At 46.0% G+C, this 24,574-nt stretch overlaps 1 protein-coding gene and 1 long non-coding RNA gene across 5 annotated transcripts in view; one reads left to right on the top strand and one right to left on the bottom strand.

Annotated features, from left to right (window-relative positions):
* The window catches only part of tau (microtubule-associated protein tau), a 108,012-nt gene extending 94,424 nt beyond the window's left edge, over positions 1-13,588 (bottom strand). For 2 of the 3 annotated variants that reach the window (XR_012828537.1, XM_075693374.1), the window contains exon 1: positions 13,352-13,588. The gene's annotated coding sequence lies outside the window, so the exon portion shown is untranslated. Of the gene's footprint in view, positions 1-12,840; positions 13,274-13,351 lie in introns of those variants that run through there. The other variant, XM_075693375.1, reaches the window with a different exon arrangement.
* Positions 1-24,574, top strand: part of LOC142583083 (uncharacterized) — a 417,463-nt gene that overhangs the window by 234,800 nt on the left and 158,089 nt on the right. The window lies entirely within an intron of this gene.

The following is a 24,574-nucleotide window of genomic DNA, read 5'->3' as shown; positions in this document are numbered from 1 at the left end:
GGCGAAACTTTGAACCGGCAAACAGCCATCGGCTACAACTCGGGTATATAGCATGCGCAGACGCGAAGAAGATTTCTGCTATGGCGCCGGGACTGCCACATTCGGTGAGTAGCAGAAAACGCGCTCGCTGCATGGTTAACGTCATGACGGTTTGGCCTATGAACTTGTTGATGCTAGATACTGGCAAGTTCACTGGAATGGAAAGGGAGGGGTACGAAGCACATTAAAAAAGCATGGCACAGGGTCATGTTAGCGTTATGAATTAACGCGCTGACTTACGAAACAGAAGCAGTGGGAAATCGCACGCTGAGAATACCGGTAAACATACAGTGCGATGCAACTTGAGAAGTAATATTGAAACCTCCAAGAATTCAGAAAAAAGAAGATTGAATCGTCGCGACAGCACATAGTCGCCGTAGGCGTCTAAGTATTTATAAGGAAATTATTTTTAACAGCTCTCATAGCGTCCACCCATTAATGGTTGCTTGTGTACTGTCAAATGCTCATGTGCTGTGGCCTAAAAAGCTCACGGAACGGTGCGAAAACGCGCACGCCGCGAAAGCGAAACATTTTGCGCGGACATGCATGCAGACGCGCAGTCTGTTGCTGCGAACCCCTGTGATCGCTGCATTGGGGCTTCATTCTGTTATGCTCCATTTGGCTACACAGAGAGCCCACTATAGGAGCATACTTCACATAGTTTTCTGTTTTCTCTGAGTGTTTGCCTACGTGCGAATGCACGCTCGAGAGCAGCACAATAGCACCGCGCAGGCGCTCCGTCATGTCACCGTCGCGACCTCGCCAACAATTAAACGTCGCTAATTTAAACGTATGGGCATATATTGTGGTTTTATAATAACCTGTATGTGTTCAGCTGATGTGCCTACTAGCTCACTATTTTGTAAGAAGCATTCTTTGGAGATTTATTGCTTATTTAGGCTGAAAAGAGACGCTTTCACTGGCACCATACTGATGATCAAAACACCATGGCTATGAATGCTGCTTGGCAGATAAGTATGGATAAGTTTTTTGCCGGTAATCCAAGCAGCGTTCGTGTGGAAGTGAAGCGTATGCATGTGTGTTAGTTGTCTCGTATTGCATCGTGAAGAAATAAAGTTTTCTATTTTTCTCTCTTTCTTTTTAGTGACATCTGCCTGCTTATGCAGTAACTACTTCGTGTTGTGGTTCTTGGTTGTAAGCCTCTCCGAGAGCCTGTATAATCAAGAATGCACAATAAATGGAGTAATCAAGAATGAACCAGAAACGCGGTGGCCAAACACATGGAGAAAGTTATCAAGCACGCGTCACAAAAGCGCATCGCAGTATAACTACGATTTCTGGTAGCTTTGACAGCAATTGTATACAGCTATTAATCAGACTTTCAGAAAACATTTTTATAAGGGATGCCTCTGCTTTGAGCGCTGCGAAGGTGCATCCACAGCATTCCTGCGGAATGCAGGTATCAGCTAGACTGCAAATTACTTGTAAGTTCGAACGCTAGGGCGCATCGTGTGTGTGATAGTATGTGCGTATGTTCCTCTCTCACACGCTCTTCAGTCCATCATGGCAAATTAGTTATGGAGCAGCATGTCACACCATCAACTGTAGGCTAACCTCTCTAGCGAGCACTAAGCGCCTTCTCTCTCTCTCTCTCTCTCTCTCTTTTAAAATAAACAACGAATGAGTCAGTTCACTGCGGAATTAATTCACATTTTTTATTGCGACCAAGTGTTTGGCAGCAAGTATTCGCCGGAATTTCAACTTACCCGTGTAACAAACGCAGCTGACGCGGACCCAGCTGACGCAGCAGCACGAGAGACTCGCGTCACGTGGTCGGCTAACGACGCGCTCACCGCTACGTACTGCGCGTTTATATGCTGGCTTGCATCCTCAACTATTTTTGGCACCGATCTCTTCGTGCTGGCCAGCAAAGGCACCCTGTCACTGAACATGTTGTGATGGTTTGCAACATCCGCCATTCTCTTTTTTTTCTGTTTTCTATATTCATGCTGTGATATAACTGTCAAATTTTTTTGCTCGTGTATTCATTTATATATATTTTCAAATATGTATAACCTAAACTTGTTCACCATACCTACATTTATCGTGCGAGTGCCTCAATACTTCCATATTTTTGTCACTGACACTTACTTCGCATACTCAGTTTTTTTTCTTCATTTGCTTATTTTATTGGCGTGAACATCTTTGCGCAGACTGCTTTGGGTGCATCGTCGCACGCACTACATTGCACATCGATTCAGGCACGTTGGCGCTAAGTGCTCGTTATAGTATGCAGATGCGCATTTCTTCGTGCCTTTTCCGCATATGCATTAGATAACCAAATGTCGTGGAAAAATACAGGAGGGCGAAAGTTGCAAACAAATCCAGCATCACGGAAATAATTAATCAATATATCAGTCATTAAATCAACCAGCAATGATGCAGTCTTGCGGTCGGGCGGCTCCGAAATAAGGACGCTGCATTTGCTCTGCTTATTCATCGTCGCAGCTGTCTGTCGTGGCGCACTGCACAGTCGCCATCAACATGAAAGGGAACAGGTATTTTTTTTTTTAGCGTCGATACCCGCGAAGCACGGCTTAAAATCTAATCATCTGTAATGTAACAAGTTTTCCTGTTGAACTTTAAGTCTCATTCAACACTTTTATGGAGGGCATGTGTGGTTATCCCCTACGGGTGTTTAGAAAAAAAAAGATAGGTGTCCCTTTCACATTGAAGACGCCTGTACACTCGCACGTATGGTATCAGAACCAACACCTTCGACTTCAACGCGTTAGAGAAGGATGCACGCCGCGTTGGGAAGAAACCCGTAGACTGGAGTGGGTGTCGACAAAGTATACGCTCCGTTTTCGTCTCGACCCGCGAGACCAGGCGAACTGCCAAGAGTGCCGCATCTCTCCCGTCTCGTCTCTCACGCCCGACGGTGGTGGGCGCTGGTGACGTCACCTACTTGCGCTCGTAAAAACTGGAACAGGAAGCACGTTATTTTGTGGCGCGTGGGCTTCACCGGCTAACCAGGAGGGGACCGGGCCTGGAATGCGGACACGCGCTGGTCCAAAGCTTGGAGATAAGTATGCAGTATAGCCCTTACATATATACGAGTCGCGCGTAGGAATAGACTACTCGGCTCTCTGACGTTCGCGCGGGATATAAAGGCGCGAGAACGTCGGAAGTGCGTCTTGCTGGGAGAGTGAAATAGCTTATTGTCGCGGACATTTACTTATGACGTTTACCAGCACCGGCCGCCGCAGTAGGTATCTTAGGCATTAATCTGTAATAATGGAATATAATGTGCGAGAGTATGCCAGTAAGCGTGAAGCGACGGAAGATGCGAAGTTTTCATTCGCCTCTGAAGCCTTTGAGGCTCTCTCTCTCTCTCTCTCTCTCTCTCTTTACCCGAACAGAAGATAGTTACATTTTACAGACATGACTACCCTTCGCGTTTGTAGAATGAAACGGTGGCAACACTTTGAAAAAAGAAAAGTACGAAGTCTATTTAACATCCAGGTAAAGTCGTTGAAAGACATTCATGGGTGAGTTAAGGGTGAGAATGGAGTGTATGAACCTTATAATTTATAGTGAGAGCCGCGCTGAAGCGATCGATGTCCAACGCTTTCTCATAACAATCATCGTCGTCATCTAAATCAACATCAGCATCATAGAAAGTGACGTGCCAAGTTGCACATGCCCAAGTTGGCGTCGAAGAGGTTCACTGAAGAGCGGCAGTTGCACGGTGACACATGTTCAGTGTCGCATACCGAGTCGCAGACACCCGGTAACGCCAGGGACACATACCTAGTAACACATACCCGGTGACCTCAGTGGCACTTACGTTCAGACCGAACTATCTTCTGGATGGCCCCACGAAATAGGATAGAAACAGCCGTCAGAAAGAACGTACCCCGTACGCAAAAGTGGCGGAAGCGCGCAAAGGAAGACATTGTCTTCAAAAACGTTCTAAAGGAATTATATAAAGCACGCCTATCGCCTCTGCCTGGGTCTAGACGCGTGTTTGTTTCATGTAAATGACAACGCCTTTACGGTATTATGCACTCTTGTCACAGAAAGATTTGAGTGCCAATGCAACCTCTCGGGATTGGTCATACTCTACGAGCACTTTCTTCTCCAGATGCATGTCGCGTACACAATATTTTTATTGTTTTAACTCCTGCAGAAACATGTGCCCTGGTTAACGTGATTAAATGCTGTCAGAGAAGCTTAGGCTGTTTAGTCCCGTTTTTTTTAAATTCTTTTTCGTCTGTCATAACCAGGCTTGTCAGGGATGCTAGCAAGGAGGTTTGGTATATTGCAAGAATTCATGTGTCTTCATTTTATTCCATTTTTTATCATCCTCCATTCACGGCCACCCGGTCTAGGCGCCATTTGTACCGCTGACGTAGCGCGAAAAGGAAAAGAATTAGAATATGACATTTATATGATTCCAGCTCAGCACACTGAGTGGCTGGCTCTCTTCTTCTGAGCACCAGGTCGTGCGTTCGGTCCCTGACTACAACGAGGGCGCAGTGCAAAAGGCATTGGTGCACAGAACTTTGAGCGCACGTCAAATGATCACATATTGTAAAATTTAATCGGGCGTATCTCATAGCCCACTGCCAGCTACTTTGGGACGTTGAACCCAATCACTCAAAACCGTTCGAGGATATTGCACTCGAAAACTGCCCACGGCGCTTACGTAACCTGTAAAAATGGATATTGTTTTTCACCTCTTTTATTTTCTTCCTTTATACATTTTAGTCTTTGTGCATTTTCGTTAAACTACAATCTGGGCAGTAGTGAGCAGCGTGACAGTTTTGGAAAATATGCCGAAAGAGATTGAAATGTCATTCAACTGAGCTAGTTCGTTCGTGGCTAAGACCAGTCCGAACAGCTGAACTTAGACACGCGACAAATACGATTTCGATGGTGCATCGGCTACCTTTGCGCGGCGCTACGAGACGCGAACACTTTGTATCCGTTTTCAGTGTTTGCACGAGCGCTGCTATGTATGTAGCCGCATGAACGAAAATAACATCAGTTGACATTTCAGCGACGCCCTTATCAGTCTCCTTTTGTCCCGTGTTTCAGGTGAGCTGTTCAATTTTGTCTTATGCGGAAGGTGGTCCCATTATACACAACATTACTTTCGGACGTCTCATAACGCATATGTACGAGTTATATCATAATATACCGACACCAGTTTGCAGAATGTAATACAGCAGGAGCTCATTGCTTTGAAGCAGTGGGTAGCTTGAATAGTGACCATGCATCAACGATAGGCCAAAATTAGAAAAGTCTCTCACGCAGAGACAGTTTATGCTGGCGGAGAAAGAAAGAAATGGGGATAACACAATCCGGAATTAGTTTCAAACGATCACGCCGACATGAAGGCAGGCAACGCATTGAAAACCAAGTGCTGCCCTAAAAAGTACCAACGCATAACCGCAAAATTTATTTTTACAAAAATTATTATTATTATTGTTGTTGTTGATGTTGTTGTAACAGTAGTAGTACTTCAGTAGAGAATACAAGTATTGTTTAGGGGGCGTCAGTTACAATGGAGTCAGAATTCAGTGGCCAACATATTGCTGACACTACAACGCGAGGACAACATATTTAGCTATGATGTTGGGATAGCGGGCACTTTAGTAGCAAAACTTACCATTTCCTGCCAGTTAACAAGTTACAACACCTAAGCAGCTGCGAAAACATAAGCGCGCGACATGATGAAATACTACAAGCATGCGACGTCACACGTTTGCAAAAAAAAAAAAAGAAAGAAAGAAGGAAAATAAACAAACGTTATTGTGTGCTACTGCGAATAATATCACATCTGAGTTTGTCTGTACATAATACGACTTCTTAATATTCTTTCATTTTATTACTTGATGTGACTCTTCTACACCTGGGAACGAATGAGAAGCCACAGCTTGAACATTACGACAGTTGTTCAGGCAGCGATAGAACGCTCGTCACCCCATTGACCAACACGTCTGGACAACCCGGCTGTATCTTTTTTTTTTTTTTAAGTATGGGGTTTTACGTGCTAAAACCACGATATGATTATGAGCCACGCCGTAGTGGGGACTCCGGAAACTTGGACCACCTGGGGTTCTTTAACGGGCCCCTGAATCGTGCACCTAAAACGTGCACCTACACGGGTGTTTTCGCATTTCGCCTCCATCGAAATGCGGCCGCCGTGGCCGGGATTAGATCCCGCGACCTCGAGCTTAGCAGCCTAACACCGGCTGTATCTCCGCTATACACGGTGCGAATGTCAACGCAAGCGCTTTACTGATTGCATAGAGGGAGAGAGAGATAAAAGGAAGGCAGGGATGTTAACCAGTCAAGATTCCGGTTAGCTACCCTCAGCTGGGGGAAGTGAGAAGGTGAATAGAAAGAAGGGAGAGAAATGCATGGGGGTTCTTACGAAAATTACTAGTGGGAACTTCGACGCTGTGGTTGTTGCATTGGTATGGGAATGATGGTTAGCGCATGAACATTTATAATCTTCGTGCTTTGTGACTTCAAATGCTCTTGTAAGGTTGATTATTACTCTCTATCTTTTTAAATTTCCAAACACTTACTTCTAAGCATGTGCGTTTATCGCGAATTGTTGTACTAGTAACGCAATATTTTCCTTGTAAGGAACCCCAAATAGGTAGTGTCACAAGTTCGTTACAAATCAGTACAAGGCTTAGGCAAACCCAAGTACTTGGCAAATCAGTTCCGCGGAGGTCCGCAAGGTGAAGGAAAGGTAGTGAAAGGGAGCAAGTTATCATTCACCCCTATTTTAGGACGAAACTGCGAATTATAACCCGTATAGGGTGTCTCTGAAAGAAAGCTTCGCAGTTGAAGAAAAAAAAAGCATTTGTCCTTAATATATGTTGGTCCCGGGTTCGAACCCCGGACCAAGACGAATTTATTTTCAACTGCGAAGCTGTCCGAGAAGCCCGTATGTGTTTCCTTTGTAGGTTCGTGCTCGAAGTCGAGTGGACAACAATTTTTTCTCTTTTCAAATTCATGTAGTAATCGTCATTCCCATGCTAACAGAACCTCCATTCTTGAAGTTCCTGTAGACACTAGCGCCAATGTTCCCTCTGGTGAATTTTGTAGGAAACTCCTTGGCCCTATGGCGCGCATTCGTCGGCAACTAGTGACTAGGGCAAGGCCTGCGCGGTTGGAGCCTTCACATTATGGGCTGCCAGACCCACACAAGCTATATTCATAAGGGAGACGACGCCTGGAACTATCACGATATTTTTCCCTGAGGATACCGGTTGCAGTGGGACCGCTGTCTTATACGAGTGACGTCACAGTCAGAGACTGCCCACCTTTTGTTATTTAGAAGGCGCTGAGAATACACGGTTACGCACAGGCAGTCATGGGTGCGCTTTTTCACGTTGCTCTTAAGTGTTGAATTTATGAATGTGATTTACATTTAAGTGCCAGTTACAGACCGGTAGCGGTCAAAATTATGCCGCAGTCATCCCTACGGCTGCATCTAGAGCCCATAGTTGGAGCTTTCGGACGTAATCTTTTGTATTAGTTAAGCTCTTCTCCCCGGTTGTCAGCTTCTCGCAGCGCCGCAGCTTTAAGTTCATTGTTCATGGGATAAGGCGATAAGTGAGAAAGTTATACTTTAGTGTCGTGTGTTTATTTTATTCATAACACTGGTGCCATACGCAGTTGGCGAATTAACCATATAACTATGTTTCGTTATCTCGCATTTGAAAAAGAATAAAGCTCCGCGCATGGAATTACGAACGAGAACGAACAGTGCAAGGAAACAACGCGCATCTGTCCATTCGTGTCTACATATGTCAAGTTCGATCTCTGCTCAACTGTTTCCTAAGGTGTGCGCAGATCAAACATACATGTGAGTCTGTTCGGTTCCCCAGGTGCAAAGGCACGCAGAGAAAAGAGAAAAAGAATGACGACAAGCAGGCTTCTTTCCAACGCTGTACTCCCGTTTCGGGCTTTCGTAGTGCCCATATAAACTTAATTAAATAAATTCCGGGGCTTTAAGTGCCAAAACCAGGATCTGATTATCAGGCACATTATTAGGTTACATTATTTAATGCATCTATTTATTACATTTATTCTGTTAGAGGCGATGCTTTATTATCACAGGTTTTCATGTCTCATGAAATGACAATCAGTGCTTTTTTATCCACTAGTTCTTTTCCAGTCACTGTATTTGTTCATGTCATAGGCAGTGCTATTCTTTCTCTGCAGCGCGTAAATGAATCTCGAACTGTAACTCTATTGTTTTGTTGCGTATAATTACAAACTGCTCCTGATAGCTTTAATTTTTTTTAATACGTCAGCATTTCCATGCCTACCCAACAAGAAAAGCCACCCGTCCGTCCTGCAAAACAATCGCTTTCAACACAGCGCCCGCATCAGCCCGCAAATTCACCTTCGCGCTGCCTTTCGCTTCAACGTGAACCACGCAGCGAGAACACAGAACACACGAAGCTATCAGCAGTCGGTGCGCTCTGTCCCCATCGCAAATCGCTTTCAAGATACGGCCCGCGCGGCCGTTCCGTATGCTGCAGCCGCCGGAGTACGGTTGATCACGCGGTTGATAACGGTTCGACGCGGATATATAAGGCGCCGAGGAGCGAAAACGGCTTGTAACGATTGGAGCGTCATCAGCGCACCTGACGCCGCCAGCAGCAGTAGTTTGCTTTCGTCACCAATTCACCACGCGCCGCTGTCGGCAGCAGTTCATATCGCCGCAGCGCTGTCGTTCGTACTGTTAAGATAAAATTTCATAGCATTGATAATGACACCGGGCTAAGAGGAGATGAGCAAGTTCCGCAACGCTTACGCATACTTAGACAACACACAGAGGAGTTTCTACGTAAAGTGTTTTTTACCTGTGTGTTCTCTTCAAGCTTTTGGGGATGATATAATGCTGCTACCTATATAATTGTGTGTCTAAGTGATAAGTTGTATCAGTTCTGCCCCCCCCCCCCACACGTAATACCCTCATTCGAGGGCCTTACGGTCATTCCTGAATGAATGGATGAATGAATGAATGAATACACCTTCATTCACATTAAATAACCAATAACCATTCACAGGGTTCAAGAGAACAACGACCATTCATTCTAGATCGCCACCACACACAGCGGCGCCCAACTGAAGTTGGGCCACCCTTGAAATTTAAAAAAGCTCTCCTTGTCTTGTGCGGCACATGCACCACTATGCAGGCGTGCGAGTTGGGAAAGTGCGTGCAGCAGTGGCCGTCGTTGCTTCACTGTCGACGTCATCTTATCGACCTGACCCCAATTTAGCTCGCGTCAGAGAGCGCAGCAGTCGAAGCGGTGGCCTGTCGACGATGCCATATCCGAATGCACAGTCGCGGTCGACCCGGCTTTTAGACGTCGCCACGCCGCGCCAAAGTTAGCTCCCCGAACACTGAGCGGCCGCTCGAAACGGGCAGAGACAAGACGCTCCGTTACGAAGGACGATCGATATTCGGTGGTCACGCCTATACCAGTCTGCACACACACACACACACACACACACACACACACACACACACACACACACACACACACACACACACACACACACATTATATATATATATATATATATATATATATATATATATATATATATATATGTATATAATGTGTGTGTGTGTGCGTGCATTAGAATGCCACTCAAGTCATCCTAAACAATCATGATAACTTGTTGGAGCATATGACAGTTTCCAGTAAAACTACGTGACAGTGTTGATGGTCATGTATCTTTCTTTTTTGTTCCGAGAGCTTGTACTTCAGCCTTCGATGTTGGGCTTGGGTTCAATTTTGCATCAACTGCCAGAATAAACGTCAGAGAAAGCACAAAGCAGCATGATTATTGCTTACTCTATTATGAAGTTATGGACGGTAGGGAAGCATAAGGGAGCAATAATTGCTAGCTCTAACATCAGCAGCATTATTGAAGTAAGTGAACTGCAGAAGTGTTTAATACTGCAATAGTCTTACCGCGAATGAATTCAAGCAGCCTGAAAATCGAAGACAATACTTAACTTCCACTATAGCGCTTCAGTAAAGAAAGATAATAATAAAATTAACTATATTGCCGGAGGCAAAACACGAAAAGAGTCGTAGAATTATAACTTCTCATCATTGTGGTATTAATAAGACAATATATGTAGTTTAGCCAGTCGAGAATCACCCTGAGGTGAGATGTCACATCTGTACTCTTGGTTTGATGTTCTCACTTTTCATAAGTATGGCTGCAGCGATGCTGCCCAAATATTTAGCAGCAACCCAGAGAAATGCAAAGTACAGATCGCAAAAGCAAGAAGCAAGCTCCGGAAATGTAGATGAAACCATAATGCGCAGAAAGTGTTGCTGAATATTCGTTTAAAAAAATTATGACATTTTATGTGCCAAAACCACTTTCTGATTATGAGGCACGCCGTAGTGGAGGTCTCCGGAAATTTTGACCCCTTGTGATTCTGTAACGTGCACCTAAATCTAAGTACACGGGTGTTTTCGCCCCCATCGAAATGCGGCCGCCGTGGCCGGGATTCGATCCCGCGACCTCGTGCTCAGCAGCCCAACACCATAGCCACTGAGCAACCACGGCGGGTTCGTTCAAGTTGTTTCGCAATATATATATGGCGTACTTTTATGGTAAAAATCACTTTTTTTCTTTATGACTGATGAACATCAGTTCAAACCAAAGATACAAGAAAGTACGTTACATCCAACACCAGGAGCACAAATCGCGTTGTCGTAAGATCTGTCAAACATATCTAAATACCACGAATAATAACGCACAGAGTGAGAGAGGTAGAGGCACCGTGATAGATACAAACGACTCTTCTACTGCAGTTTGATAACACGCTCTGTCCTTTCCGTAATGTTCATTATTCGGTACAAAACATTTTTGCTTTTGTACACCGCTACCGGAAAACACAAGCCTGTGCCACTTTCTTCTATTTCCGTCAAATATCGTTCATGCGTTCACGTCGCGTTCACAACACACATTTCGCATGCATAACAAAAGACGTAAGAAAGGCATATTGCTTTCGCAAAACAACGAGAAGAGAAGGACACACCGCGGTTGCCCAATTCTACGTTTTGATGACCTTTTGTTTCCTTGGAAAAAAATTATAGTAATAAGCACGACGTCACGGAAGTAAGTGATACCGCACTACCAATTAGCGTAATGGGTCTGATCGATGTTCAACAGCACAAGCAAAACGAGACGCTTCGCCGACCGCCGCTTGGCACCGCTACTTGAGAGCTTCCTTCGTGACGCTGCAGTGTCACGGTTTGTAGAGCACCGGAGGATAACAACGAGTACGTCTACGTAGAGCCGTGCGCTTCAAAAGTGCGAGACAGCACTGTCTATCGCTCGGCGCCTCATTACTGAGAACCTTTATCTCAAATCACTGGACCCGAACCTATCCTAAACACACTCTCTGTAAAACAGGGCCTAGAAAGACAGAAATAACTGTTGTGAATTTAGGGTACTGTTGAAATTTTTATTCGCACTTTCGAACACTGTACACAGTGAAAGAAGGTAGACGTGGACACAGGAGAAGAGAACCAGACAACACAAACGCGTTTGTGTTGTCTGGTCCTCTTCTCTTTTGTTAGTGTCTGCACGCCTTACTTTCTTTTACGATGAATTCCTTCTAGCTAGCTATGCTTTCCCTGTGTTCTAAGCCGTACACAGATTGCTGTTTTCGTAGTCCCGATGAGAGCATTTCAGAAAATCAATGTTTTGCTCCGCCCCGCACTTCGTCATACGCCTTTGCAATGATTAGATGAATTGAGTACTAACATTGTAATGAAGATGGAATAATTGCGTGCCATGTATTATTGGCGCTGAAGCTTCAGCGAGACAAGAGGGATAACCAGCAAGAGCACTGTTATGGATGTTGGTTTTTCGCGAGTTATGCACGAACGGGTATTGCCCTCAAAATGGTGGCAGGTCGACACCAACTTAGAGCGACGACGGCAAAACCTAACTGCGGCACCGCTGGCTGAAGGCCAAGTAGCGCGGATGGCATGCGGAGTGTTTTGCTGATAGCAAACATACGTAAAATTGTGCGGTCAGTACGGGCCTATTTTCGCAGCTTAACGCCGCACTATTCGTTTTTTTTTTCGGCATTTACTATCGACACTGTTGTTGCACGATTACACTGTGTCAGTTCTTACACTTAACCATTTATAAGTTAATAGAAGTGCATTAATTTATACTTGTACGAGAATCACTGAGACTTTTTAAATAGTAGAACGATAGGCATTGCACGGCAAGTAATTTGCCATCAACTTCATATTATGGGACTGTGTACCGGCTTCATTCCTATTGAAGTTATTGTCGTGATTGGCCTTTTTGAAGAAGAAAACTATGATTGACATGTGGCGCGAAAATTCAGTTTCCGATTAATTTATGCTCTAATGAGTTACAGTGGGCGGCAGTAAAGTACCCTACAGAGATAACACTAGTCTTGTTGGAGGGAAGACACGTAATTTCTTTTGCTGCTGATTTTGCACTATTAGCGAGACTCTTAACGTCTGTGGCTCTTGAACAACAAAATTGCGTCCAGAAATGCTAAGGCTACTCGAAAACTGCGTGACATTGGTAGGGAAACAAAACGAGCGTGGAGTAAATGCCCACGGCACTGTGCTCACTGCGCTCACGCTGACGAGCTAAACAAAGCACCGGTTTTAATCGCAAGATACACTAAGGCCTGACTGTCACTTTAGAGACCAGCCGAAAGGTAAGACCAAAGGATAACCACGAGCGAAGGCGTTAAGCAAGCTGTAACCAGCTACCTTACCTGTCTCGTGCCACGAAGCGGTGTCAACGGCGTACCAGTCACCGGCAGAGCCGGGCCGAACGCCTATTCAAACCTCACACTGCGAACACGGCCGATGACATGACACAATTTTCGCACCCGCCGCCGTTGTTCTGAGATGGCCAATTAGTCCTCGCCGATCGCCGATCGGAAATCCCGGAAAGGAGCTTGGACGGTCGCCAAAAAGCAGCGACAGCTGCTCTTCGAGCATCGGCACACAGTGTCGACCACCGACGTGGCGACGCAGCGTGGCCTGTACGGAAACTGCTCCGTAGAGACACCTCCGAAAGTGAATGAATCAAACGTTCTGTGCCCAAGCGGCGGTCGGCGTGCGTTCTTGTCGCCAGCCGCACCCGATATCGGCCGGCGTGCGACGAAGGGGAAGGGGGGGAGAGAACAGAAAAGATCGAGTGGGTAGGGGAGGGGTTGGCAAGCCGGTGGACCCTTGCTCCAAGCAAGCCGGGCGTTGTCGGCGCCGGTGTCTGCGACTCACCGACCGCCGAGAGCGAGCTGGTGTTCGCCGCCGGTGTCCGCCGGTCCCGACTACGCAGTTGTGACGCCGCCGCTCTCTATGTTTTTTTTTTTTCGAGGAGGGGGTGGCCGGTAGCGCCTTCTTCTGCTTCTTCCTCTTGCTTTCCGCGCAACGAAAAAACGAAAAAAATAAAGCACGGGAAGCAGCGCGGCGTGGCCTAACCCCTCCTGCAGTGCCGCTTTGGAATGCCGCAGTGGCCCTTTGCCGTTGGCGGCCAATCACAGGGGCGCCGGGGGCGCCGCGTTCGCGAGAGCGGGAGCCGGCAGAACTAATCGAGCTCGCGGTGCGCCCCCCCCCCCCCCCACTCCTCCCCACCCCTCCTCCCGTGCCACCGGCCGGGCTCTGGCTCCGGCCGCTTCTCCTTGGTTTCGTCTGCCTGGGACAGAAAGGCTTTTCCACGCTTCGAACTCGCTCGCTTTCGATGGTCGAGCGCGCGCGGTGACACTGTGGAAGGCGTGCCGCCAGCTTCGGAAATGGTTCTAGAAAAGCACGTCGCGTGTGCGATTGGCAACGTCTTCAGTGCGATAGAGCTTGAGGTAGAAATGAAATTATAGTTACTTATGATAAGGCAATCAAACAATAAGTGACAGAGGTTGACAGAGTGACAGTGGTTTAGTGTGAGTGGGAGTTTAGCGGGAGGGGAATCGAAAGAAAGCTCAACATGTCCTGCAATTGGTTGAAAATACAGACGTTTGCAAAATGAACCGCCCAACGAAATGTCAGTGGCTAAACGCATCTTGCTGCGTTTCGCATAAATGAATTCAGCGGGAAAGGGAGTCGAAATAAAGCTTGCAGTGTTCGGCAACTGCACACACACTCGCAAAGACAGGCAGTGTAGCAGTCAACTTTGAAAATTGTTGTGCCATGTTGAGTTTATTTTCCTGGCAACAAATTTTCGGCTACCTATTACCTTTTTCAACAAGGCTGATTCTTGGGCTAGTTGGTACGGTTTAATGGCAAAGCATTTAACGCAATTCAAAAAGACAGGGGCGTGACAGTCCTGGGTCTCTGTAACGTCCCTGTCTCTTTGAATTGCGCTAAATGCTTTGCCATTATGGGTATTATTTTTGTTTATTAATTTTGTACTGGATTAACATTAACTGTGTAGTGCAGGGTCTCTATCTATTTTGACCTCCTAACATTCTTAAACGTTCTCCTAAATCTAACTTCACTAGCGTTTTTGAATTTACCCTCGATAAGTATGCGGCAACGAGGAGTCAAACCCTCTATATAGTGAGAAGCAGCAGCAGAATACCACAGCCAGTCAGCCTTTGCGGTTGGCGACGTGAACTGCATTTATAATTCCCCTGGAAATTTGACTGCGGTGCATAGACAAATTGGTCGCATTACCGAGACGAACGCGCGCCTATAAAAAGCGCCACAACGAAAACTACACGTGTCAGGCTGCCACTACTCATGTTCCTTCGTGCATATAATTTAGGCACGTCTACTATTTTCCTTTCTCTTACGTTACGCCATACTTCAAAGGAATCCGATCAGTGATATTACCATTGGAATGAGGGACGAGAACAGTCCGTGTAGCGAATAACAGCGTACAAAGGTAGTGAACGTGCGAAGCGTGGTACTGAGGGTATGTCGTGGCACACACCTTTCAGAATTCACTGCTTGCGATACTCGCAGTGTCCCTCCATTTCTTCTTCTTCGTCGGTTTTTTTTTTTTTTTTGACGTCTGACACGGTATGTTGGTGACAGAGTGGGACATCAATAATTCAGGCCTGAGGAAACATGTACAACTGCTCCCCGAGTACCCTCATTATAATTTCGTATGACGCTGAAGCACTGATAAATTCACACTGAGTTTTGGACACACGATCATTCTTTTCCTCTTCAAAGCTTCGCAGCCAGAAGACCGGGTAATAATGCACAATATTCCCGAAAGGAAACATGTCGGTCAGTTTAATGAGTTTATGCTGGCTTGAAAAGAGTTCGCATTTTTCTGAAAGGCGTGGAATATTTCGTGATGCGTTCTGGCTTCATTATGTTTATCTTTTTGTTCTTCACATGCTTCTGCGACAGTACATGTATTGAGTTTACTCCGTAAGGCTTGGATTCCCAGCTCTCATATGGCTCGTTCCTTTTCGTATACACCAGTAAGCGTTTTTATCCATACTTGCGCTGAGGAGGCTTAACAAGGGAACTGAAGTTCCTCCAAAATTAAGCCAAATAAATCTTGAGCGGGAAAGATTAGAAGTTACTCTGGAGCACATTGCAGCTCCGCTATGTGTTGGACTAGCAGAGAGACTATGGTCCCAAAACTATGCACGACAAATGAAATCAGAGGCTTCGCATCTGTATTTCGCAGTGTGCTTGGAGGGACGTGTGTTTTTCCTACTTCTTGCCCTTTTACGCTTTCTTTTCGATCACATTGAACATCGATACCTTAGAATAACAAAATAGCCAGATAAATGCCAGATAAAGCAACACGTACCTTGGGCGAAGCAAAACGGAGCTCCTAGGAAAGAGGCTATCTTTAAACACTATTTTTCTTTTTGGAAATCTTTCGCTACTCTATGATCAATTGCTAGGATACCTTGACGGCTTGCTTTTTTGTAAGACTTGTAGAGAAGTACATAAATTATTTACTGATTAATAAAGCGCAAATAGAGTGGTAAAATAAACGTATAAACATAATTTTCCTTTATTATTATTATTATTATTATTATTATTATTATTATTATTATTATTATTATTATTATTATTATTATTATTATTATTATTATTATTATTATTATTATTATTATTATTATTAACTTTGAAAACATATATGCACTTCATAGGAAAGGGCAAGCGAGGAGCATGCTGGCAACTGCCACCGGTAGGGGCACAATGCATACCTACTCTTCAGAAAGGAGGAGACGGAAACATAGAAATGGAAGATAGAAAGAAAGGGAGGGAAGAGGAAAGAAAGTGAAGGGTGACACATTTAAAAGAATTAAGCAGAACACACTCCGTACAGGTTACACACAGTAGGGCTGGTCCCTGCAGGTCACGCCACTAAAAAATGCCAAAATAGAAGAAATGGTGTTCGAGGTCCCATCACCAGAGTGCAGAAATAGGCTACAAACGTGAACTAAAGTTAGTTTCTTTTAGAAAAATAAGTAGAGCGCGATGCACCTGGTTGCGTCGAGACTCACAACCACTGGGGTACAAACATTCGTCGAGTTTCGTACGCCGCAGGCCAAGGAGGTGATAGCCCGTCACTGGCGGTGTGTGCTGCGCAATGAAAGCGGGACACTCAAACATAAGGTGCTGAAGTGTCTTGCAGCAACTGCAAGACATACACGGTGGACTGGGCACACTTCCTTGCCGGTATAAACATTCGCACATGTTCTCGAATTTGTGCTCTAGCACGACAAGACAAGCCTCGAACGAGAAGACGGGGCAGGAACGTGCTATTTGCAATACCTTGGTCTGGATGCTGCTTGAGTAGGGGTCGAGGAATTAGCAGAAGACCGTGATCAAGATTGCACAAAATTTCAGGGTAGACACAGTCGTTATGATCGAATGTTGAAGGAAGCCGATCAGCCTCTTCATTTCCGGTGATCCCTAGGTGTGAACGCATCGACTGGGCAACGAGAGATGCGCCATGTGATGCGAATTTGTTGGCAGAGTCAGTAATGCAGCGCACAACTGGACAATGCCCAACGCACAACTGGACTGCGTTGTAATCTGCTGGTGGCAGCGTGGGAGGGCGTGAAGATGGCAATATTCGATGTGGTTAATTCCTCTTGCACGTATTTCAATGCGACATTAATTGCTGCTAGCTGCGCACTTGTTGACGAAGGTGGACGGCGTATATAAAATATACGCCGTAGTTGCGTCGAAGGGCAGAAAAAAGCTACAGAAGTGCCTTGGCCGTCGCTTTGTACACATGCATCTGTGAATACTCGGAGATAATCTTGAAATCTTTCGTACATGTGCGACAGAGTCAATTGGAATATTGCCGAAAGAGGCATATCACATTTCCGTGTATTTCAAGGATTGTGATAAATGGGGAATACGTGTTTGGTGATGTCTTTCGGAGGCGTAAGCGTAACTGATTCGGCAAGTTCAGAAATACCAGCAATGTTCATAATTAATGTCGCCATTTCTTCTATGCGAGAGAACTGGTGGAGAATGAGACCATTTAATGCACGATGCAGATGCTCATTGTGATAGAGAGCCCTCTGTTCTGCTTGCAGCCTCAGGGGCAAATGATGAGCTTCAGTTTTGTGGGGTGAGAGGGACTCTCGACCATATAATATGGGAATGTCCGTACTCTCCCGGGGGAACGCACAAAATAGGTAGTAGAGACACCTGAGAGACCCTGCTGCGCAGCTCGGACTCTGAGCTCCAGCTCCGGCTCGTCTAACTGGCTGAAGAGGCTGCTGGGACCCAAGACCTCCCAGCCTGCATTTGAGGCGGTGGCACTCGCCCCCTGACCTGCGTGTCGGGGGGTGGGTAGATCACCTTATCCGTTGGACAATAATGTTTATTCTATCTATCTATAAATAATTGCTAATTGAGACATTCCTAAGAGGGTGGTTGTACGCGTGGGAGGCGTATATTGCTCCACACTTTCGCTGCGACACTTTAAAAGTTACATGAAATATAACGTTCTTAATGAATGGCGAATTATAAGTTGTTGTGAGGAACGTTTCTTGTGATACCAGAGCAAAATATATAGTATGCGTGATTTGTAAAGTGCGCCTTACCACTTGCAGAGCAACTCCGCAGCGAAGCACGCTTTACAGGCTAAGGCTTTCGAACGCGATTACGCGGAACGCATGACAAATACTCGCAGATAAACATTGCGGGACACTGCATGCAGATGTTCGGGAAAAAAGTCATTCCTTGGTGCGCAAGATAATGGTGAAACGCATCTTCACTTTCGCCCCCAAATAACAGCACTGCTGGCTTGAGTGGGCGGTTGCGGATTTCGTGACGTTTTCGTGGGCTGTATTTCGACGTGCAATAGGCCTAGACGATTCATATGTTGTTGTTGTTGTTGTTTTTTATTCTGAGGTTTTGCTTAGCAACACTACGGTATTACTATAAAGCATGCAATCGTGGATGACACCGTAATAATTTCGACCATTTGTAGTTCATCAACCTGCACCCCATGCAGGTTGACGAACTCCGATGTTGAACTGAATGAACTCCATGCAGGTTGATGAAACGCCCAGTACATGGGTGTTTCTTGCATTTCACCCCCGTCGAAATGCGGCCGTCACGGCCGTGATTTGCTCCCGCGCCTCCGGGCTTAGAGCGGGACCCCAAAGCAACTACGCCACCACTTCGGCTAGCCTATCAATTCGCTGTCTCGATTTAGACAAAAGAAGTTATTATTCGACCCACTTCAACATGTTTGGATTCCATAAAAGCGATGTGCGGGGCTTTGGTATTGCCCTTAGCTTTTTCAACGAGTGCTATATTTTACTAAATGCATCTGGGACGTGCTATTTCCCCTTTTAGTTATCTTTATCCTTATAAGACTAGCCATTTATTTACTTTATTTATTTATTGCTTTTCATCTCTATTAAAATAACGAAAAATAATTCATAAACAGGGGAAGAAGACCCTTAGAACTTATCGGTCGGCCGACAGCACCCGTAGAAATTAAAGAGAAGTATCTCTTCTGAAAGGTGGGAAAGGAGTCTGTTATTGAAGGCCCTTTCCTTAGTAATCTGCTAACGTAAAAAGTATTTAAATGCCACTTCTGTTAACGGGTTAGGGACTAATGGGAATATCTCGGCAACCTGTTATCGACAGATGGCGCCCTCATTGGCGAAATTGCAGCTGAATTGCAATAAATGATCGATGAGTTAAACTGGCAAAGCGTGAAGTGTAAGTTTACGATTAACTTACAAGCGACTTAGGTAACGTTGACTAGGCTGGCTGGTAGTAAGAGGTCGTTATTGGTGACCAGCCTTTGAAAGTTTTCCAGGAGTACGTTTAAGCCAAGTAGTCTCAGAGGACGCGGACCGCGATAATAAAGTCTCCTGGCAAATAAAATTTCGTTGAAGTACATGCGAAAGATATTCTCAAGTCATAATCGGCAGCTCACCATTGTCATTGGACAGAAAGGTACACAATCGGTGCATTCTCACAGTGCTGCCCCGAGGTGCTAAAACTAGCAGGAAAACTAAGAAAGCTAAGAAACTAAGGACCGCTGAAGCAACGATGCAGCCGCAAATGGCAGTTTCTTGTTATGAGACGGGAAGAGAGTAGCACTAATTAAAGAGAAAAGGCTGTAGCTGATACTGAAGTTGTGAACCTGAGGTCTGTTATAGTAAAGTGCGCCAAAGGAAAGTAAACCCTATCGGGATAGCAAATAGTTAGCTGTTGTGATGAGATTTAAAAACTTTCAAGGATCCTAAGTGGTCGGTTGACGTAATAGATGTGTAATCAAGCGTCACTGAAAGAGGCCTTCGTCCTGCGAAGGGCATGATGTGTGTACAGCCGCCCTGATTTTTAATAATATAGCGCGAGCGTCGACTGAACTGCTGGTGAGCGCCTTATAACGGCGATAAGCGCGCAACAAGAGCGTGCAACAAGGCGAGTGCAACAAGGCAACAAGGCTCGTGCGCGAACTCTCGCCTTGTTGCACGCTTATCGCCGTTATAAGGCGCTCACCAGCAGTTCAGTCGACGCTCGCGCTATATTATTAAAAATCAGGGCGGCTGTACGTGTATGCATGCATACCGATGAACACGGTGACCTATCGTCCAATATGATCTACAGGACTGCTTCTACTTTGTTTTTGTGCCAGCAGAACACAGGGACACAGAGGAAGGCACACTAGACCACACAGTGATTTAGCCCGTGCCTGACGCAGCCCTGCGTCAGACACGCCCTACGTCAATAGGTCGTTGCCGGCACGAGGCACGCGAGTCCGTTGCTCTGCTTATCCGAGCGAACCAAGGATGTCAGAGCTGCGGTGGACGCGAATATTAGTTTCCTCGCCTACCCGGCCGACTACGTCAATTACCCATAGTAGCATGATGCAAACTTGTGTAGCATATGGAACAGATCGCCCGCGCGGGCGCTGATAGGAAATTATTCACGCACTGCTTAACATGCTACATTGTGGATGGACACCAGAAAGCAGTTGCATTCGGCATACATGTTTATGTCATTTAGGTTTAAAAGGTTACTCCTCCGTTTGAACGCTAAGAAACCATCATAGCAAATCCGTTATATATTTAGGGAACATACGTACAGAAACACGAATACGTATGAGTAGCACGGAGCTGCGCGGTTATCATAAGGCGTTTCCATGGCTGCTGAACTTTCGCGCATGAGCATAAAAACCAAAATTGTGTGTTTGAAGCCCACATTTAAGGCGTTCACTGATTGTGCAAAGTCCCCTTATATGCACAAATATGAGCGTGAATACGGAAGTATAGAATCAAATGACGGCGTGCGGGAGCTCTGATAGATACCAGCACGATACAACATCGTGGTGGGGGTGGAGGGGGGGGGAATGTTACATATATATGATAATGCTGTTCATGAGAATTGGGAAAAAGTTCGTGACACAGGTAGTTTCAAAATATAGGGAACATATAATGACTGTCAGAGAACAGCAGCTTTGCATACCGGAGCCCTGGCGTATTTACGCTTATAATAATGTGATAGATATCCTAAAGTTCAAATATCATGTGCTCCTGCTCTTACCTAGCTGCAGCCCGCAAGTTGCGCACTTCTTTTCCGTTGAATACTACGCTGCTGATGTTGAAGGAACTGGCACCTATCCGAGGCAGGTTCATTAACGAATAGTTGTGCTTACGCCTGAAAGACTGCGTGCGACAGCTTCCTCAAAGTGGAAAAAAAAATGCCGTGTCCCAAGTACCACTCAGTCGGTTTCCCAACGTTTGTATTGGTAGAAATCTGTTTAGGGGTCATAACATGCGGAGACACTCCCGACCTCGTTCCAGAATCGCTGAACACGGGTCCTCCTGTTCCGTCGCCTAACAAAACGAGAAGGAGGGAAAGGGGGAGGGGTACGTAATCCATTAAAAGCCTATCTCCGCCGACCTCGGCCGTTTCGTTGCCACCTCCCCCACCCATCTCCCCGCTTTTCTTCTCCCTTCCCTTCTTTCCCTCTCTTGGGAGACCGAGCTTCGAGCTTCAACTGAATGAAACGCCGACCGCCCAGCAGTTGCGGGCGGCACTCTACAGCGCTCGCTTGGAGAGTTCCGCACCGCAGTCGGAAGACATTTGAGCCCTCCTTTCATCGATCAAAAATTCTCGACGTGCGGCACTATCTAACACCCTCTCATACTCTCCCACAATCTCGTCGTCTTCGTGTGCTGCCCTCGCCCTAATGAGAGTCTCCGTTACGCGTGGCCTGCAATTAGTATCGCGCCAACGGCAGCTGGCACGAAGGCAACGCTGACGATCTCTGCGTTGAAAGGGCCATGAATATACCGGAATTTCACTTTTATTGTCTATCATTCTTTCTTTTCACATCCTCCTCTCTCGCGTTGCCATCTTTCATTTTCCTCCTTTTTCGAGTACGGGTGTTCGCTGAGCCGAACGCTGATGTTAAATAGCTCGAAACGCTCTCGGTTTTGCTCTCTTTCTAGTAGAGACCGCGTCACTCGTTATACAGATTAGACGGGCTTCTCTGACATCTCGGAAGTACCGGCAAAGCGCGCGTGACAGGAACATGGTCACGCGCTCTTTAGTTTTTGTGCACATTTTAAAGAAATGTAAGGAAGATATGTATATTTCTTGATGATGGCTTGTACCGTGGTTTTATCCTTTACACGTGTGCTGTGTCGTCTGTGTTGAGTACGAGTTGAAGGAATGCTTTGCTGTATCTGTTACTGTGTACCAGCGACCACATAGTGTAATGTAGTACTGAGGCCAAGGCCGGCTTGAATAAGGCAGGAGCTTTGGGGTCGTAACAGTTTTAGTCCAAAACAAACGAGAAGCGTCTACTTCCGTCACTCGAACGGCACAGCTGTGACATGTTGCGCCCCTATCAGGTGGATTCATTCCTACAATATATTTCCTTTTTCCACCATCAGCGTTCTATATTACCGAAATATTATGCTTTAACTTTTTTTCTTAGTTCTACTTTGACTATCTAAGTGAAATAATTTTCTAAACGCATCAATCAAAGAAGCAATTATAGGGCAGTTGCTCATGGGCGATAACTTTGCTAAGTCACTACTGTGGTTCCTACATCCAGGTGGCCTCCATGCTTTTAATTAGGCACGCATCTATGCTGCATGACAACTTGTAATAAGGAAAGAAAACTATGTTGCTGCTGTTTTTCTGTTCATCCTGTGCAGATTTACCTGCATAGACTTAGTGTTTCATCAACAATTTCTTCACCCGCCATGGTCGCTCAGTGGCTATGGTGTTGGGCTGCTGAGCACGAGGTCGCGGGATCGAATCCCGGCTATGGCGGCCGCATTTCGATGAGGGCGAAATGCGAAAACACCCGTGTACTTAGATTTAACTGCGCGTTAAAGAACCTAGAGTCCTTCACTACGGCGTGCCTCATAATCAGAACATGGTTTTTGCACGTAAAACCCCGCAATTAAAAAATAATAATAATAATTTCTTCGTGTGCTACACTGGCGTGCCAATTTTTACACTTAAAGCTACAGGGCCGCTTCGCACTTCTTTATTCCGTACTGCGATCACATAATCAATGACGCTGTCATTTGAGGATCGGCCACGTCGGCAGCAGGCCATGGCGTTAAGGCATGATTTGCAATGCCAGCAATCCTACTCTCGATGCAGCAGCAGCATCGTATTCGTAAGCTCACGATAATCTACTAGCGACAACGTAAAAGAAATGTTCATGTTGGCGTAACCGCGACACAGACAATAGGACAGAACATAATTGGGCGGCTACATACTATGCGCTATACGCAGTTGCGAACAGTACCCATCTTGCCCAGCTTAGTGCATTACTTCGAAGGAAAGACGTAGCTGTGTACCGCTCGTATTCGGGTTTAACTCTCTCTAATGTATGCCTTGGTTCTTACGGGGAGTCGTTGAGAACCGCGGGCAGAGCGCTTAGCGAGCATGATGCAGTCGTTGAGTGTTGGTTTGAGAATAACGTGTCACTTTTCCTTCGTCTTTCTTTTTTTTTTTCGTTGTGCGTACGCTTCTTGTCCTAAGCAGCTCTTTCACGTAGGCTGCGCAGAAATTTCCTTGAAGCTCAAGAAACATTACGAAGCCACCCTACGTTCGCTGCCGCCTTTAACAGTATGGAAGGAAACGCGCGTTTTCAATTTCACGTGACTGGTATGAAAGCGCGAGCGAAGAAGCAGGTGTGTAGAGGCATACCCAAAATAAGGAACATCTTATTTATCTTTTTATCTCTCTTTCCTTCGCACACTTCGAGGGCCTCTCTAAACAGGCGCCGTAACGACGCCCTAGAGAGGAAGATTACGGAGTCGGCCAGCGTTCAGGAGCTCGCACTTTCTTCCAGCCGAGGAAGTTCCAGAGAGAGCACTCATCGTAGCCTCCATACGTGGCGTCGTTCTCCGGAGCGTAAATCAAATTCAGGCTCCGATAAGAGCTCGCGCTGTGGCGGGCGGGTCACGTGCTCTGGCGCCGCTCGATGCCACCTCGTGTCCGGTGGCCAGCCTCGTTTACGCTGCGGTCGTATCGGGATGCAAACTCAATTTAGAACTCGTAGCTCGCGTTTATTTTTCTATTCCCGCCCTTTTCTTTAAGTAAAAGTAACTGGCCATCTTGGGTAGCCTTTCGTAGCGCAGCTTGAGCAACTCAGCGGCGTTTGAGCTATGTCTACTCGGTGTTATATTTGCACTGAGGAACGTGCGTAAAGTATAGGTGACATGGGCCGAGTGAGCCCTTCTTTCTTATTTTTTTCAATAGATACACTGAGACGTTTTTCTAAAGTATCAAGTTCTGACTGCATCTCCACTTGATTTAGGGAAGGAAAGCGCCAAGTGCGGAGATATAAGCCGTAGGTGTACGTGTACGCTTATTACTCACCGCAGTGGACGTGGCCTTGTACCACCGAGTACGAGGTTACTGGTTCCATTACAAGCCCTGACCGCCGCACTTTTACGGTGGAAGAATATGTGCAAGGATTTTCCTGCACGGGAACAAACCCAAAGCAATAAAAGTTGACTTGGAACGTCTCTCACAGCTCCTCTGGAGTTTGTTGGGTTGTTGCACCCTTACGAA

Source organism: Dermacentor variabilis, chromosome 5 (genome assembly GCF_050947875.1).
Source record: "Dermacentor variabilis isolate Ectoservices chromosome 5, ASM5094787v1, whole genome shotgun sequence".
NCBI classification, from domain to species: Eukaryota; Metazoa; Arthropoda; class Arachnida; order Ixodida; family Ixodidae; genus Dermacentor; species Dermacentor variabilis.
Note: the sequence above shows the minus strand (reverse complement) of the source record. Positions and strands in the feature narration are given on the sequence as shown.